The sequence below is a fragment of the Dreissena polymorpha genome, chromosome 2, assembly GCF_020536995.1.
Source record: "Dreissena polymorpha isolate Duluth1 chromosome 2, UMN_Dpol_1.0, whole genome shotgun sequence".
Classification (NCBI taxonomy): domain Eukaryota; kingdom Metazoa; phylum Mollusca; class Bivalvia; order Myida; family Dreissenidae; genus Dreissena; species Dreissena polymorpha.
The window spans coordinates 153492415-153512200 of record NC_068356.1 but is presented as its reverse complement, the minus strand read 5'-3'; the positions used below and the strand labels follow the sequence as shown (position 1 = coordinate 153512200).

At 35.9% G+C, this 19786-nt stretch overlaps 1 long non-coding RNA gene across 5 annotated transcripts in view; it reads right to left on the bottom strand.

Annotated features, from left to right (window-relative positions):
* Positions 1-19786, bottom strand: part of LOC127869511 (uncharacterized) — a 59012-nt gene that overhangs the window by 30548 nt on the left and 8678 nt on the right. For 2 of the 5 annotated variants that reach the window (XR_008044647.1, XR_008044650.1), the window contains one exon: positions 19600-19623. The exons of the other annotated variants lie outside the window; for them this stretch is intronic. This is a non-coding gene — a long non-coding RNA (uncharacterized LOC127869511). The remainder of the gene's footprint in view (positions 1-19599; positions 19624-19786) is intronic. 5 annotated transcript variants of the gene reach the window in all.

Sequence of the window (19786 nt, the reverse complement as noted above, 5' to 3'; positions counted from 1 at the left end):
AAAAAAGTTTTTCAGCAAAAGTGTGACACTGATGTTTTTTTGTTCAGTCATGTTGCCAATGGTAAACGTGTATCCCTAAATGTTGATGCACTAAAGAATAATGTTACATCCCTTATTAAACACTCGTTTACTACTCCGCCACCAAAAACACCCCATATTCTTGTAAACAAATCTATAGAGCACAGATGGCTTGACAATGATATTCCCAAATGGTACAGCGGCCATTTCTCAGGTAAATGTAGTAGCAAAGCCTGTTGCCATAATAGTGTGTTTTTCACATGTAAACTTTGTAGCTTCAAAATCAACGATATAATACATATTAAAATATACTTTTTATCAGTTATTTACTAATTTCAGGTTCCTGGATTTCCAGAATGGTTTAACGTTATCTACGACGGAGACGAAGCGGTTTACACGGCCAAGCTAGGGGAAGACCTTAAAGCAGAAGATGTTATCATTAAACCCTGAGGTTTGAGTAATAATTCAGCTGAGAGGAGTCAAATTCAAAAGAATGACATAAATGAAAACTTGGATTTGTATATGTATTATATTATATGTGTGTTCTGGTAAAGCTTGGTATCATACCTGGCACTTTCAGCAATCTAATTAAAGAAAACTGGGCAAACAATAGTGAATAAAATTGAATTTAATTTATGTTAATTGTTATATATGCATGTTTAAACAAAACAAGATGTGTTTGTGAAACACAATGTCCCCCTATATGATGTTTGACCTTAAAGGATGACCTTGACCTTGTGAAGGATGACCTTGACCTTGACCTTTCACCACTCAAAATGTGCAGCTCCATGAGATACACATGCATGCCAAATATCAAGTTGCTATCTTCAATATTGCAAATGTATTCATAAAATAAGCGATTTGGGCCACATATATTTGACCTCTGACCTTGAAGGATGACCTTGACCTTGACCTTTCACCATCCAAAATGTGCAGCTCCATGAGATGCACATGCATGCCAAATATCAAGTTGCTATCTTTAATATTGCAAAAGTATTTATAAAATAAGCGATTTGGGCCACATATTTGACCTCTGACCTTGAAGGATGACCTTGACCTTGACCTTTTACCACTCAAAATGTGCAGCTCCATGAGATACACATGCATGCAAAATATCAAGTTGCTATCTTCAATATTGCAAATGTATTCATAAAATAAGCGATTTGGGGCACATATATTTGACCTCTGACCTTGAAGGATGACCTTGACCTTGACCTTTTACCATTCAAAATGTGCAGCTCCATGAGATGCACATGCATGCCAAATATCAAGTTGCTATCTTTAATATTGCAAAAGTATTTATAAAATAAGCGATTTGGGCCACATATTTGACCTCTGACCTTGAAGGATGACCTTGACCTTTCACCACTCAAAATGTGCAGCTCCATGAGATACCCTTGCATGCCAAATATCAAGTTGCTATCTTCAATATTGCAAAAGTATTCATAAAATGAGCGATTTTGGTCACATATATTTGACCTCTGACCTTGAAGGATGACCTTGACCTTGACCTTTCACCACTCAAAATGTGCAGCTTGATGAGATACACATGCATGCCAAATATGAAGTTGCTATCTTCAATATAGCAAAAGTTATTGCAAAATGTTAAAGTTGGCGCAAACAGACCAACAGACCAACGGACCAACAGACAAACAGACAGACAGGGCAAAAACAATATGTCCCCCACTATTATAGTGGGGGACATAAAAAATATACCAGAATGAATATTTTAAACATATAATCAGGCTAAGTATAACTCTTTGCAACAATCTTCAAATAAATTGTTGGCGAGTAAAAATTTGCAGAAAAGTAAGATTTTCAAAAAAATCAAAGGGGCATAACTCTAGTTATACCTCTCAGTCTCTGATTTTCATAAAACTTGCAGATTTGGATTTGTCTTGACAAGACCTTTCCAATGTTGTATAACACTTGTGGGTTTGTAGACAATAAAAAAATGGGTTGTGGTCGCTAACTAATGGTCGTCATGTCAAGCAGCGATTTTTCCTACTTTATAAAGAACTATGAAAGGTATGATTTTCCAATTGAGACAAAATCCCCATTTGCCGGCTAAAAATTAACAATTAGAGCTTTGTCACAGACGTGACGTATACCCCCACGTGCCGCATTGACATAGACTATTATGCATGCTGTCTTCACAAAACAAGAGAATCAAATTTATGGCGATTTTTAAGAATTATAATGCCATTATCGATTCATTTATGGCCTTTTCGACCTTTGAACTCATGAATTCTTTCGCATGACATGCCTTCCAAATTTATGGCCATTTTTTTACTTTTGAACTCCAAGTGTGACCTAGACCTTGGAGTTATGGACATAATTCTTTTGCATGACACATCGTCCAATGATTGTGAACAAATGTACCAAGTATTTTTAAAATCTCACAATAAATGACATACTTATGGCCCAGAAAAGATCATTTTTGGCCATTTTTGACCTTTGAACTCAAAGTGTGACCTTGACGTTGCAGATATCGACGTCATTCTTTCACGCGACACACCGTCCAATAATGGTAAACAAATGTGTCAATGATTTTAAAATATCACAATTAACAACATAGTTATGGCCCGGACAAACTCATTTATGGCCATTTTTTACCTTTGAACTCACAGTGTGACCTTGACCTTGGAGTTATCGACGTAATTCTTTCGCGATACACACCGTCCAATGATGGTGAACAAATATGACAAATGATTTTAAAATCTCACAATGAATGACATAGTTATGGCCCGGACAAGCTCATTTATGGCCATTTTTACCTTTGAACTCAAAGTGTGACCTTGACCTTGGAGATATCGACGTAATTCTTTCGCGCGACACACCGTCCAATGACGGTGAACAAATGTGCCAAATGATTTTAAAATCTCACAATGAACGACATAGTTATTGCCCAGACAAGCTCATTTATGGCCATTTTTAATCTTTGAACTCAAAGTGTGACCTTGACCTTGGAGATATCGACGTAATTCTTTCGCGCGACACACCGTCCCATGATGAACAAATTTGCCAAATGATTTTAAAATCTCACAATAAATGATAAAGTTATGGTCCGGACAAGCATTTGACCCTTGAACTCCCAAGTGTGACCTTGACCTTGGAGATATCGACGTACTTTTTTCACGCGACACACCGTCCCATAATGGTGAACAAATGTACCAAGTTATTTTAAAATCTAATGACAAGAGCACCGCCTTGCGGGTGCAGACCGCTCATCTATTTTCTTTTTAAAGGTGAAGGGACTCTCAATTTCAATCACAAAGGAGGGAGGGGTGGAGTGAAGAGGGGTGTATAGTGTGGGGTGTGGACATGCATAAAATTATCTTCCAAAAATGCGAAAAAAAAATTCGGGGGGTGGGGGGGGAGGGGATTCTTGGGTGCGATGGTTGGACGGTATTTCAAAAATAAAATAATACAAATAAATATTTGTGTTTTATAACCGTTTCAAAAAAAAATTGGGGGTTGGGTGGGGGGGTATAGTGTGAGGGTGTGGTGGTCTTTTGTGAGTTGATCATATAAAAAAAAACAAGATGTGTTTATGAAACACAATGTCCCCCTATATGACGTTTGACCTTGAAGGATGACCTTGACCTTGACCCTTCACCACTCAAAATGTGCAGCTCCATGAGATACACATGCGTTTCAAATATAAAATTGCTAGCTTCAATATTGCAGAAGTGACATTACATGAGCAATTTTGACCCATATATTTGACCTTGAAGGATAACCTTGACCTTGACCTTTCACCACTCAAAATGTGCAGCTCCATGAGAAACACATGCATGCCAAATATCAAGTTGCTATCTTCAAAATTGCAAAAGTATTCATAAAATAAGCGATTTGGGCCACATATATTTGACCTCTGACCTTGAAGGATGACCTTGACCTTGACCTTTCACCACTCAAAATGTGCAGCTCAAAGAAATATCAAGTTGCTAACTTTACTATTGCGAAAGTTTTCATAAAATAAGCAATTTGGGCCACATATATTTGACCTCTGACCTTGAAGGATGACCTTGACCTTGACCTTTCACCACTCAAAATGTGCAACTTCATGAGATACACATGCATGCCAAATATCAAGTTGCTATCTTCAATATTGCCAAAGTATTCATAAAATGAGCGATTTTGGCCACAGCTCAAAGAAATATCAAGTTGCTATCTTTAATATTGCGAAAGTTTTCATAAAATAAGCAATTTGGGCCACATATATTTGACCTCTGACCTTGAAGGATGACCTTGACCTTTCACCACTCAAAATGTGCAGCTTCATGAGATACACATGCATGCCAAATATGAAGTTGCTATCTTCAATATAGCAAAAATTATTGCAAAATGTTAAAGTTGGCGCAAACAAACCAACAGACCAACAGACAGGGCAAAAACAATATGTCCCCCACTACTATAGTGGGGGACATAAAAAAAATTAGGGGGGTGATTCGGGGGGGGGGGAGGGCACGGGGGATGGTTTGGGTGGAGTCTATTGTGGTATGTCAGGTAAGAGTAGTTTTGTCAAAGTATCCATCAAATCTAATCATAAATAAAGAAGTTATGGCAATTATAGCAAAATTTAATAATTTGACCTTGAGAGTCAAGGTCATTCAAAGGTCAAGGTAAAATTCAACTTGCCAGGTACAGTAACCTCATGATAGCATGAAAGTATTTGAAGTTTGAACGCAATAGCCTTGATACTTTAGAAGTAAAGTGGATCGAAACACAATATTTAACCATATATTCAAATTTACTAAGTACAAAAAGGGCCATAATTCCATAACAAGAGTTCCGCGGTCGGAGATGACCGCAATGAAGCCGGATTTTTGATTTAAATGACAGGAAAGTACCTTTCGTGTTTTTGTCAATGCAATACTTAAATTACTGAAATATTGTTCAAAGGTCAAAATGAAATGTAAGTACTTTTCAAGGCATGAGCAAACCTTGACCTTCAAATGAATGACATTGAAATGACCAGTGGTCATCTTCTAGTACTGGCCAATCTTTATTTCAAGTTTGAAGACTCTAGGTACAAGCATACCAAAGTTATAACATGAAATAAGAACTTTAACATTTTTACATTCAAGGTCACAGTGACCTTGACCTTCAAATGAATGACCTTGAAATGTCCAGTGGTTACTTACTAGTTCTGGCCAACCTTCATGTCAAGTTTCAAGACTCTAGGTCCAAGCATACCAAAGTTATAACAACTTTAACATTTTTACATTCAAGGTCACAGTGACCTTGACCTTCAAATGAATGACCTTGAAATGTCCAGTGGTTACTTACTAGTTCTGGCCAACCTTCATGTCAAGTTTCAAGACTCTAGGTCCAAGCATACCAAAGTTATAACAACTTTAACATTTTTATATTGAAGGTCACAGTGACCTTTACCTTCAAATGAATGACCTTGAAATGACCAGTGGTCATCTGTTAATCCTGGCCAACCTTCATGTCAAGTTTGAAGACTCTAGGTCCAAGCATACCAAAGTTATACCATGAAATAAGAACTTTAACATTTTTACATTCAAGGTCACAGTGACCTTGACCTTCAAATGAATGACCTTGAAATGACCAGTGGTTACTAACTAGTTATGGCCAACCTTCATGTCAAGTTTCAAGACTCTAGGTCCAAGCATACCAAAGTTATAACAACTTTAACATTTTTTATATTGAAGGTCACAGTGACCTTGACCTTCAAATGAATGACCTTGAAATGACCAGTGGTCATCTGTTAATCCTGGCCAACCTTCATGTCAAGTTTGAAGACTCTAGGTCCAAGCATACCAAAGTTATACCATGAAATAAGAACTTTAACATTTTCGAGCACGCCGCCACCCCGCCCGCCCGCCCGCCCCCCCGCCCGCCCGACAACATCAATCTATAAGCCGAGATTTTTTCGAAAAAAATCCGGCTAAAAATGACAACCAGAGTTATGCAACTTGTCCTTTTACTGTACCCTTATGATAGTTTGCGAGTGTTCCAAGTATGAAAGCAATATCTATGATACTTTAGGGGTAAAGTGGACCAAAACACAAAACTTAACCAAATTTTCAATTTTCTAAGTATAAAGGGCCCATAATTCCGTCCAAATGACAGTCAGAGTTACATAGCTTTGCCTACACAGTCCCCTTATGATAGTTAATAAGTGTTGCAAGTATGAAAGCAATAGCTTTGATACTGTAGGAATAAAGTGGACCTTAACACAAAACTTAACCAAATTTTTAATTTTTTAAGTATAAAAAGGGCACATAATTATGTCAAAATGCCAGTGAGAGTTACATAACTTTGCCTGCACAGTCTTCTTATGATATTTAATAAGTGTTGCAAGTATGAAAGCAATAGCTTTGATACTTAAGGAATAAAATGGACCTAAACACAAAACTTAACAAAAAAGGGCATATAATTCTGTAAAAATGCACGCCAGAGTTATCTAACTTTGCCTGCCCAGTCCCCTCATGATAGTAAGTAAGTGTACCAAGTTTGAATGCAATAGCATTGATACTTTTTGAGAAAAGTGGACCTAAACGCAAAACTTAACCAGACGCCGACGCCAAGGTGATGACAATAGCTTTTTTTTTTTTTTCAAAAAATAGATGAGCTAATAAATGACATAGTTATGATCCGGACAAACTTTCGCTTTAAAACAAACTAAGTGACCCCGTGACCTAGTTTTTGACCCGGCATGACCCATATTCAAACTTGACCTATACATCATCAAGATACAACTTGTGACCAAGTTTGGTGAAGATCGGATGAAATTTCGGGACAGACCGACAGACCGACAAAGTGACTCCTATATAGCCCCCATTACCAATGGTAATGGAGGTATAAAAAGGAAGAAACAGTCCGTCAAATACAATGAGCACTGAAACCGACCATTACTAGCACACATGCATGTAGATGAATATTTAAATTGGTTTGTGCAATTTATACCATGCAATTAAAAAGACCAATTATTCCCAATCTGAAGATTTTACGACGAAATGCTCCCAATTTCAGTTTGTTTGTTTCTGCCATAATGTTGCCATATTGGTACGGTGCGGGTACTTTTCCCTATTAGGCAAAAACATCGTTGATAAATGTGCTTCATTTTGTTCTCACCATAACATACTTTCAATAAGAACTTGTTTTCAAAAATATCCAAAACCTTTTTCCGTACAAAAAGTTTTTGCCATTTTTGTCATGCCACCACTTCGTAAAAAAAATCCTCAAAAGTCTATAGACCACAACAAAATTCGAACTTGATATGTAAGTCATGCAGGTAGACTCACAAACCAAAATTCATGTAAAGCTCGGAAAGCGGTAACAAGAGCTGTCAGAGGACAGCGCGCTCGACTATTCGAGTGCTTGACAGTATAACGTAAGCCATCATGGGGTAAATTTTCTAATTATCCAATGAGGTTCAAGGTAATAGTTCGGTTATATTTTCCACAATCAACATTTGAAAAGAAATTAAACAAACTAAATATATTTTATTTCAAATTTGATAGCAATAGCTTGGGTGGAAAGTTTGGACGGTCCTTCAAAAATAAAGTAAATAAATAAAAAAGGAAAACAAAAATATATTTTTTTGGGGGGGGTTAGTGGGGGTTGAGAGGGGGTATTATGTGGGTGTGGTCATTTATTAGATGATCTTTCAAAAATAAAAATGGAAAAAAAAAATTTTTGGGGGGGGGGGGGCGGGAGGGGGGAGGGAGGGAAGGGATTCTGGGTTGGGGCGTGGGCTATTGTTTGGGTGGAATCCATTGTGGTATTCAGGTAAGTGTTGTTTTGTATTAATAAAATCTGATCATAAATAAAGAAGCTATGACAATGTAACTAAAGTAATATGCATATCTTAAATGGAAAAAGGGCCATAATTCTTACAAAATGCTTGATACAGTTGTCTGCTCTTCTTTAAGATTGGGGTCATGTTGCTAAAGAAGTTTGCAAACAAGGGCTGTTTGTAAAACATGCATGTCCCCCCCCCATATGGGCTGTCAGTTGTAGTGGCAGCTATTGTGTGAATACGTTTTTTTGGCACTGTGAACTTGACCTTTACCCTAGTGACCTGAAAATCAATAGGGGTCATCTGCGAGTCATGGTCAATGTACCTATGAAGTTTCATGATCATAGGCGTAAGCATTCTTGAGTTATCATCCGGAAACCATTTTACTGTGACAAGTCACCGTGACCTTGACCTTTGACCTAGTGACCTGAAAGTCAATAGGGGTAATCTGCGAGTCATGATCAATGTACCTATGAAGTTTCATGATCCTAGGCGTAAGCGTTCTTGAGTTATCATCCGGAAACCATTTTTCTAAGTTGAGTCACCATGACCTTGACCTTTAACCTAGTGACCTGAAAATCAATAGGGGTCATCTTCCAGTCATGATCAATGTACATGTACCTATGAAGTTTCATGATCCTAGGCCTAAGTGTTCTCGAGTTATCATCCAGAAACCATCTGGTGGACGGACCGACCAACGGACCAACCCACCGACATGTGCAAAACAATATACCCCCTCTTCTTCGAAGGGGGGCATAAAAATCAATGTTCCTCATAGCAATAGCCAAAATTTCAACACTAGATGTGGTATGGTAACATAGATTTAACAAGATACAAAATGCTCTTTTTTCTTTTTTGTGGGACAATATATTCAACACAGTCATGTTCATGTTATTGTACCATTTTAGTCAAGTGTTCATGTCTAGTACAGAGATATTTTTACAAATGTTCTCATCTGTGTCCTGGGACTCGATAACTTGCAAATCTATGAGACCCGTAATTAAAAGAATGAGTCCAAATATTAAACGATATTATTTTTTGAGAAATTTCAATGCATTTTTGGGACTCACATAATTAGAAACTTTGCATCCCCAGACGTTCTTGTGAGTCCAGGACAAAGGACTCGCAGGTAAAAAAATCACTGTAGTAGTACGAATAGATATCGTTGCAGGAAATTAAAATGGAATATATTGTGCCACAAAAAATTTAAAAAAAGCATTTTGTATCTTGTTAAAAGCTACATGTATGTTATCATACCACATCTACACACCATCTTGCGTTGAAATTTCCCTTGTCAATTTAAAACTCACTTTTTACCAAAACACACATTTAGCGCACTTAAAAGTGCGTTAATTCTGTGTTTTTTGTTAACATCTGTGTTTTCAGTGTTCAAAAGTACATTCAAGTGCGCATTTTGTGTGTTTTTTCTTTCCAAGTGCATTATTTAAGTGAAACAGTTTGTTTTATGTGTGTTTTCTTCATCTGTAAGAGCGCTTTTGAGTGTAGATGTGAGCAGAATGTGTGTTTTTTATCTAAGAAGTGCGTCTTATATCAAGGAAGTGCGTCTTTTATTTAAGAAGTGTGTTTAAGATTTACAGATGTGGGTTTTTTCTCACAATAGTGTTTTTCTTTTTTGATGTGCGTCTTTTTTAAGCATAAGTTAGTCTTTTATTTCATAAGTGCGTTTTTATCATATGATCTGTTTTAAAAGGATTTATCTAAAAAGACACATGTTTAACACACTTCTTAAAAGTGCGTCTATAACAACCGTTTTGTTGTACAGAAATTGAACAAGAAACAAAATTGTTGCAGGCTCTAACAATTTATTTGCATCAAATGAATAAACATAGACAATATACCTCAGTAACCTGTTATAATATAAGGTGCAGTTTGAATTCAAAGCAGTTACTTAATGTGCATATGAATCTAACTTAACATACTTTATAATACAATCTCAATGCATATAACATTGCTGTCGTTTTAATCTCAAACTTTTCTTAAAAAATTCCACCTAAATCAGGCTGTGGGTAACTAATTAAAAATATTGAAAGTGTCAGAAATATTATGTGGGCTTGCAAGCATCAATTTTATTTCCTCAACATAAAAAAATGAGTATTTGAACTTTCTTATACTGATATTTATACCCCAATACAATTAATGTCTACCACATTGACTATTAACATACATTTTAAAAGGCAATTAAAATAATATTGATAATATTATTATTATTTGCTTACACCATTCAGAATGTAAAAATTAAAAATCACAGTGTCACACTTCCGACCAGTCCACACAGCCAAATGAGACCACGTATCTTGGCACATTTTCAAACAGTATTTTCTACCAAACGTATTTTCTTTTAATTATTTATGAAAAGTGTTAAGTCACATGTGATCAGGGGTTTAAATTGCAAATATAAACAACCAAAAACAACAAGCAAACAAACTAGTTTTGATTTAAATTTATAATTTTTATAGCAACGAGATTACCATAACAGCAATATTTAACACTTACATTATAAAATATCTTTCAGGACCTGATCTCAAATGAGATCATGCACGAGACGTGCCGCGCAAAGGCCATGATAGTATAATAGTTGCAAAGAAATTTGACCGGCTGGTGGAAGACGTGGAGAGAAAGATGAGAGCTGCACTCCGCCGCCTCAAAGAAATGACAGGCCTTGATTGATTCTCATCTTTCTTATAGATGTTCCTGTGTATATTCTGTACATGTTATTATTAGTATGCATTTTTTTTTGTTTATTTATAATTAATTATGTTAATATTTATTTCATCAAATTATCATTGATATTTAATTACTCATGTATGTTAACAAATGTTGGTGTACATTAAAGTATAAAATTGAATTATCTTGTAATTATTTAAAGAATACAAATATATTTTTATATAATTATTGGTTTTTATTGCGTATCTGAATTAAACAAGATGCGTTTGTGAAACACAATGTCCCCCTATATGACGTTTGACCTTGGAGGATGACCTTGACCTTGTGAAGGATGACCTTGACCTTTTACCACTCAAAATGTGCAGCTCCATGAGATACACATGCATGCCAAATATCAAGTTGCTATCTTCAAAATTGCAAAAGTATTCATAAAATAAGCGATTTGGGCCACATATATTTGACCTCTGACCTTGAAGGATGACCTTGACCTTGACCTTTCACCACTCTAAATGTGCAGCTCCATGAGATACACATGCATGCCAAATATCAAGTTGCTATTTTCAATATTGCAAAAGTATTCATAAAATGAGCGATTTTGGCCACATATATTTGACCTCTGACCTTGAAGGATGACCTTGACTTTGACCTTTCACCACTCAAAATGTGCAGCTTCATGAGATACACATGCATGTCAAATATGAAGTTGCTATCTTCAATATAGCAAAAGTTATTGCAAAATGTTAAAGTTGGAGCAAACAGACAGACAGACCAACAGACAGACAGGGCAAAAACAATATGTCCCCCACTACTATAGTGGGGGACATAAAAAAACACTTTTAACAGCATATAATTGAATCAACTGTTAAGGCAAAAGATGCACCTTTAATGCACATGTGTGCTTTTTTGTGAGTGCGTTTTTGAGTGCCATTTATGTGCGTAAATTGTGCGCTTTTATGTGGGTTAAAACTGCGCTTTTAACCGAGTTAAATGTTCGCTTTTTATAAGACAGTACCTATAAAAAGCGCCCATTTAGCTCGCTTAGAGCACATTTTCAACCCACAGAAAAGCGCACATTTAGCACACATGTGCGCTTTCATGTGGGTTATAACTGCTTTATAGGTACTGACTTATAAAAAGTGCACGTTTAACCCACATAAAAGCGCACATTTTACACACATGTTTGTTTTTATGTGGGTTGAAATTGGCTTTAAGCGAGTTAATTGTGCGCTTTTTTTATGAAAAAGCGCACATTTAACTCGCTGAAAAGCGTAGTTTTAACCCACTTAAAAGCGCACATCTTACACACATACATGGCCGTCAAAAACACACTTATAAAAAAGCACACATTTAACACACTTAAAAGCGCACATTTACCCACATAAAGCGCACATTTCTGGTTTGTTTGTTCTTGTTAAAAAACTCACTCGGTAAGAAAAAGCGCACATAAAACGCAGTGCCAATACCGCCACGTTTAACACATGCAAAACCTACTTAAAACGTACATTTCACACACTTTTTTGAGAAGGGTTGGGTTATTGCTATAAGGAAAACTGAATTTGTTGTGGGTAAACTTTATTTTACCAAATATTTTGCGAAATATACATTAATTTGGAGTATTTATGTTACTTTAAACATTAATCACCCAGTGTGCTTTTTTCATAATTGGGAAAAGTAGCGGCACCATACTTATTGGATAAAAAATAGCTCGAAAACCCCTGAAATTGGGAAAATTTGTGTAGTAAAATATTGAGATTGGAAATGAAGGGTCTTTTAACCTTTTCCCACTCAACAAAGTAGAAATAGCTTATGAATCCAGCATAAAACCAGAACAGCCTGCGAGTCACTTGTGGTCTGTTCAGGTTTTATGCTGTTTGCTGCTCATCAGTATCTAAGGTTTGGAAATGAAGCCTTTAAAATTTGAATTTAGTAAGGAAGGTCTTTAATAAAATTTAACTTTCAAAGGAACTACAAATGCGTAAAAATACATAATTATATAAGTGGTAAAGGGTTAAATTGCTTGGTATTAAATGCGCAAACAAATTCAAATATTCATTTACATGCATTTTGGCTTGAATTGTTCAGTGCTCATTTTACCTGTTCAATTGCAGATAATGCACTTTTGGAACAAAACTGACGAAATTTTACTTCCATTTGGGAGTTTTTCAGACAGCAATTGGGAATTTATTAGTTTTTCCTCAGTTGGAAAATAAACTTTTATGGGTACTTTATACAGAATCAAAAACATTGCTGTCGCCTTAGGCCTAAACAAAGTAATGTTGTGGTTACAGTTCCTCGACCGAGCCTATTATTTTGCTGCGACCCTACAACATTTTATTCAAAATTAAAAGCCAAAAGAAAAAAATCGTGGTAAAATTAAAACTGTACCGGAAGAACGGTTTAAAGCCAAGCCGAAAACAGAGTTTGATTTTTACGTGCGCACCGTAAGCCTCATCGGCGAGACGCTTTACATATTAAATGCATAGAGCGTTTGCGACGCAATGGAGAAATCATCTTCTTCGTCGATTTTATTTAATGTTTTATGTAAAAAGTGCAACCATGCTCCGGAATTCAGGGCTTTTAGAGCCTTCAGTTTGGAGACGACTTTCAACAAAATCAAATCTATCTTGAGATATCACCAAGATGGGTTTATGGAAGTGTCTCTTGCCGCGACTGAAGGTATGTTTTTCATGGTGGGTGGGGTAAAACAGTGGGTTTTTTCACTGAAAAATGCACGGGTGGTTAGCGTGTGGCTATGATATTAATTAGTTATAACATCATTTTGAATGATAAATTATCATATTATATTGAAAAATTAACTTCTCTGAAAAAAAAAAATTCACTATCAAATATATATATATATAACAAGGTATGCAAATCAAAATCAAATTGTGCAGCAATTTTCATGATCTCGGTCTTATTCAACGCAGAAATGAATTTCCTTTCTGGAAATGTATATGTCTTGCAATTTTTACACTTGCTGGGTCAACTTTTAAGAAATAACACGATACACAACTGGCATAAATAATCTATTTACATATCTGAACATTTCTCAACAAGAGTGCCGGTGTTTTCATTAGGATAAATGAAAAACCCAAGGCCAAAACTCTCGACAATTTCCATAAATTTAAACAGTACTTCTCTTGTCTCTGATTTCATCGCACAATCCAAGGCTAATAGAAATTATGCACACATTTTTCAAGAAATGCCTAGGCTAGGGGAACCCATGCCAAAATTTTACATGAAATGCCCATATTTTTCCTGAAAAGCTAGGGAAACCCATGCCCAATTTTTTGTTAAAAGCTACGGGAAACCCGTGTCCATAAATTTCAAGAAAAGTCAAGCCTATGGGAACCCATGTCAAACTTAGATGGTAAACTACTGCAGCATAATTCTCATTTGTTTTTTTTTAATATAAAGTGTTTTATATATTAAATATCAAGTGGTGCAAAATATATATATGCAAATATTTAAAATCAGTGTTTTAAATTGCATTGTGCGTATTTTAAGAAAATGTGTGTTTCTGTTTTATATCCTGTTTTTAAACCTGTAGGGCCATTTTTTCTTTTCAGGAGGACCATGGGCAAAACTAGAAGTACAATATTTTACAGTATTTTTCTCTATATACAAAAAGGTTTCTGAAGTTTGTTTTTGATATGGATAAAAAGTCGATGCCATTGATTGACCATTCATCCTAATCAGCAGTTAAAATGGTTTTTGTGCTTGATTGCCTATGTATGTATTGGAAATAAAGGTTCAACAAAATAAAATAAAAAAAAAATTTTCCTACCTACCCGACCCTAATTATTTTTTGCCTGTAACCTGAACCACAACATTATTTTGTCTTGGCCTTATCATGGACTAACCATCCTCTTAATTATTGACACGTCAAATATTGTTACGATTAAGATTGAAAATAGTGAAACATATACATCAGAACTTTTTTTTGATAAATAACTTGTGTTTACATGGCTGACAACTTTAATTGTTATGTTAATTCTCTTTTGATAACAGATTTTTTGCAAGTTTCCAGTACCACCATATTATGTAAAACTTTCAATGCTGGCCAACGAGTACCTGCTTTCGAACCCTTCAGTGTACACCATTAAAAATTAATTCGCCCCATGATTTGACCATGGTCACGTGACTAATTACAGCAGCTGATTTGTGTAAACTGTCAAGCAAAGTTGAGAACAAAAATAAGACCATGTTTTTATTAGATTTTTTAATGAAAATCATTACATATATGACAAGAGGGCCATGATGGCCCTGTATCGCTCCACTGTTTTTTCTTTGCGAAAAAAAACGTGTAATGCGCATGGGTTGAAATGTACTCAAGCATGTGACTTTCTCTTTCTATCCCTCGTCCCACTGGGCGCTTAAAGTTGGAAGGGTGATTTTTTTATATATATGGAAAAAGTTACTACCGTGTTAACTAAACAGACAAAAAAGCCTCAGAATTGTTGCACAGGTCCTTTGCTTATAACGTACGTACATTTATCTCTCCAAAAGATATTGTCGTTCTTTCTATTTCACATATTTTTAGATGCTGAAGATCAAATCTACGCATTTGATTTGAAACAGATTCACAAGACCCATAGGAATCAAAATGCCTTAACCCTTTACCAAACGACACATTTTGGACTTTCCCAATTTGAAAGAGGTTGCAGACGTCAATTGAATTAAAATGGAATATGAAGGAAATGATCAGGTAGGGTAGAAATAATTGTGATAAAAGGAGAAATTGCTCATCAACCCACACATCCCTAAGACCAGCAGGCCTGAGAATATTCTGATAATCTAAAGATTATTTCTTGATATTTATAAATGTATTTAATTAAGTAATACATTTGACTTCTAAGATCAATTCATAACTTATATTAAGAAAATTATAAAATGGTCAGAAATATATATGGATTGTTGAGCAATTGACAATCATTTCAACAATTCATGATCAGTCACGATTCACAAATGGAACAATGAATCATTAGTTATTAAAAAGCAGCATATACGATAGTTAAGAACATTGCACTTCATTAATTTCAACACCTTCTCTTGGATACAAAGTTTGAGTTTACCGTGCAGTATCATATATTGACTTTCCTTGTAATAATTATATCATGTTCATGGAAGTTGTGTTTTTAAAATCAATAATATATTATTAAACTGGTTTTAACACTACAAAAAAGACATGAAATTAACATGTTATCCAAAATATTTTCATCCGGATATATGGTCACTTTCGACATATTTATATAAAACCCGACTTTTTTCAGTTTATAAGAAAAACATTCATAACACATGTTCTTACTTCAATGCCTTTGTAAGCAGTCACCATCTGACCTAAAATGGCACTCAATGACAGGGTTTTATCTCATGTTTACAAGATGTTGATGTTGTTGTTGGTCACAGCCAAACAGCCGCAGTAATCTCCACTGGTAAACGTCATATGTTCAGTATTGTGACCCACGGGGCCGGGTCAAATTTGAGCCCAGGGGAATAATTTGAACAAATTTTGTAGAGGACTATTAGATATCACTACATACCAAATTTAGTAGCCCTAGGCTCTATAATTAAGGACAAGAAGATTTTTAAAGTTTGCAAAAAAATAGGCCTTATTTAAGCATATGTTCATTTTTGTGACCCCTGGGGCAAGGTCAAATTTATTCCTAGGGGCATTATTTGAACAAACTAAGTAGAGAACTATTAGATGTCACTACCTACCCAATTTGGTAAAAATAGGCCCAATGGTTTATATGGACAAGAAGATTTTTATAGTTGGCACAATATGGGCCCAATATAAGCATATGTTCAATTTTGTGACCCCTGGGGAACTGTCAAATTTGATCCCACAAAATAGGCCTTATATAAGCAAATTTTCGATTATTTTACCCCCCCCCCAGGGCAGGGTCAAATTTGACCCCAGGGGCATAATTTGAACAAACTTTGTAGAGGACTATAAGATGTCACTACATAGCAAATTTGGTAGCCCTAGCCCAATGGTTATGGACGAGAAGATTTTTTAAGTTTCACAAAATAGGCCTTATTTTCAATTTTAGGCCAAATTAATTGGCCAAATTTTCTATTTTTTGACCCCCCGGAGCAGGGTCAAATTTGACCCCAGGGGCATAATTTGAACAAACTTGGTAGAGGACTATAAGATGTCACTACATACCAAATTTGGTAGCCCTTGGCCAAATGGTTATGGACAAGAAGATTTTTAAAGTTTTCACAAAATAGGCCTAATATAAGCAAATGTTCAATTTTTTGACCCCCGGGGCAGGGTCAAATTTGACCCCAGGGGCATAATTTGAACAAACTTAATAGCGGACTATAAGATGTCACTGCATACAAAATTTGGTAGCCCTAGGCCCAATGGTTATGGACAAGAAGATTTTTAAAGTTTGCACAAAATAGGCCTTATATAAGCAAATTTTCAATTTTTTAACCCCTGGGGCAGGGTCAAATTTGACCCCAGGGGCATAATTTGAACAAACTTGGTGGAGGACTATAAGATGTCAATACATACCAAATTTGGTAGCCCTAGGCCTAATGGTTATGGACAAGAAGATTTATAAAGTTTGCACAAAATAGGCCTTATATAAGCAAATTTTCAATTTTTTAACCCCCAGGGGCAGGGTCAAATTTGACCCCAGGGGCATAATTTGAACAAACTTGGTAGAGGACTATCAGATGTCACTACATAGCAAATTTGGTAGCCCTAGGCCCAATGGTTATGGACAAGAAGATATTTAAAGTTTGCACAAAATAAGCCTTATATAAGCAAATTTTCAATTTTTTAACCTCCCGGGTCAGGGTCAAATTTGACCCCAGGGGCATAATTTGAACAAACTTGGTAGAGGACAATAAGATGTCACTACATACCAAATTTGGTAGCCCTAAGCCATACGGTTATGGACAAGAAGATTTTTAAAGTTTGCACAAAAAGGCCTTATATAAGCAAATTTTCAATGTTTTGACCCCCCCCCCCCCCCCGGCAGGGTAAAATTTAACCCCAGGGGCATAATTTGAACAAACTTGGTAGAGGACTATAAGATGTCACTACATAGCAAATTTGGTAGCCCTAGGCCCAATGGTTACGGACAAGAAGATTTTTAAAGTTTGCACAAAATAGGCCTTATATAAGCAAATGTTCAATTTTTTGACCCCCCGGGGCAGAGTCAAATTTTGACCCCAGGGGCATAATTTGAACAAACTTGGTAGAGGACTATAAGATGTCAATGCATACCAAATTTGGTAGCCCTAGACCTAATGGTTATGGACAAGAAGATTTATAAAGTTTGCACAAAATAGGCCTTATATTAACAAATTTTCAATTTTTTGACCCCCCGGGGCAGGGTCAAATTTGACCCCAGGGGCATAATTTGAACAAATTTGAAAAAGGTTCACCACAGGTACATTCCTGAGAAATTTCATCAGATTTGGACCAGTAGTTTAGGAGAAGATGTTTAAAGAAAAAGTTAATGCACGCACGCACACACGACGGACACAGGACCATGACATAAGCCCCGCTGGCCTTTGGCCAGTGGAGCTAAAAAGCATAAAGGAATACTAATATTTTTACATGTTTTATGATTAATCTACTTATTCTACAGGTTTTTGACGCATTTTTGTTGATTTGCCGCTACATGCGAGTCGGCGTAAACAAATTACTTTTACACAAAAAATGGTGACGAAGTGCGTGTGCACGCATGCGTATGAAATGTAAACAAATGAAGGGTTCGAAAAGAGGTGAGGTTCAGGAAGAGGTACTTTAACGATATACAGAATGATTCTACAACTACTTGTTGCACATACATTTACACATTAGTTCTTCTTGAATGCTCTGAGCTTTTATAGGTACATACGTACAGCTCAGCGGGTCAATAGCTGGGAGTTGTATTATTGCAACTTATTCACACATACAGTGAGGTCGTCAGTTCAGAATCACTATCGAAACTACCCATGTATATTTTAAAACAGCGATCGATTTTAATTTCTGATATAGGGTGTAATACATATAATTTTAACCTCTATGCTTCGCTTACCTTGATTTTGAATTTGGTTATAAATATAAATGAGTGTTTATGTTATTGCTAAACCAAAACCGTTCTCCATTTCCAGTTAATATTCTCCAATAGCGAATCACTTGACAGAAGGTGCACTTTATGACTAGGGATCGTCTCAAAACAAACTTGAACTGTCAAAATAGTTTATTTAACGTTTATAACAATATAACCAGACTAGCTTTTGATCACAGATTTTTGTAAAAACTATAACAACAGTCTTCGAAATTAGCTTTGAAAAGTTACATGCCAGTCGGGCCAGTTACTTAAGAATTTTTACATGCCCAACATATTTTTTACATGCCCAAACTTTTTTAACCAAAATTATAACAAATCACAACATTTTAACACTTACATGCTACACATAGTAAAGCAGAACATTTGTTTCAATAGTAGTGAATACAATAACATCTAATCAATCACTAGAATTAAGACGGTCGATCGTTACACCAGTGCTCTTGAAAAGAGCGTTCTCTGGTGTCCTCGTACCATTTCTTGGCTTCCTTTTTCTCTAAATCATTGTAAATTTTCTATTTTGGAAGTGCTTTATCGGGCTTAGCCCCATCAACATACCTATGATACTGCCTCTATGTCTACAATGATATTTGTTTACATTGACAAAAACGGAAGCGTATTACTTGATTGAAATGATCGATTCAAAAAGCATCTTCTCGATTAATGTCTAGAGAAACCGTCGATAAGAACCGAATGTGACTGAACTGCATCGGTCAAAAACAATAACGATGACGTGTGCAAGCAGGTGCGTGTTGTTAAACCAATCGAATTTCGTTGTTTTACAACTTGCGGCAAGGTCTTTGTTCGCAAAATTGAAAAATAGATCTGCAAATATCAAGAACCGCTTACGATTTTTTTTATAAACTGTCAATTGGCTTTAATAATTTACATGCCCGGCTGGCCACAAACGTGAATTTTTGTATGTGCCCGGCAGTAATTTTACTCGCCACGGGCGATCGGGCGAGTGCTAATTTCGAAGACTGTAACAATAAAGAAAGCAAAAAGTAAAAAATAACAAAACAAAATTAAATGGACAACTACCTGAGATCACACAATGAAGGGCACCTGCATATAATATATATGTATATGTACAGTATACTGTTTCCAAGCAACAACATAGAAAACAAGAAGTAGGAATAGATAAAACGAAATAAAATGGGCCCTAACTGAGACTTGCACTTGCATAAAATATGCTATAATATGCAATCAAATGTTGCCCCATGTTATC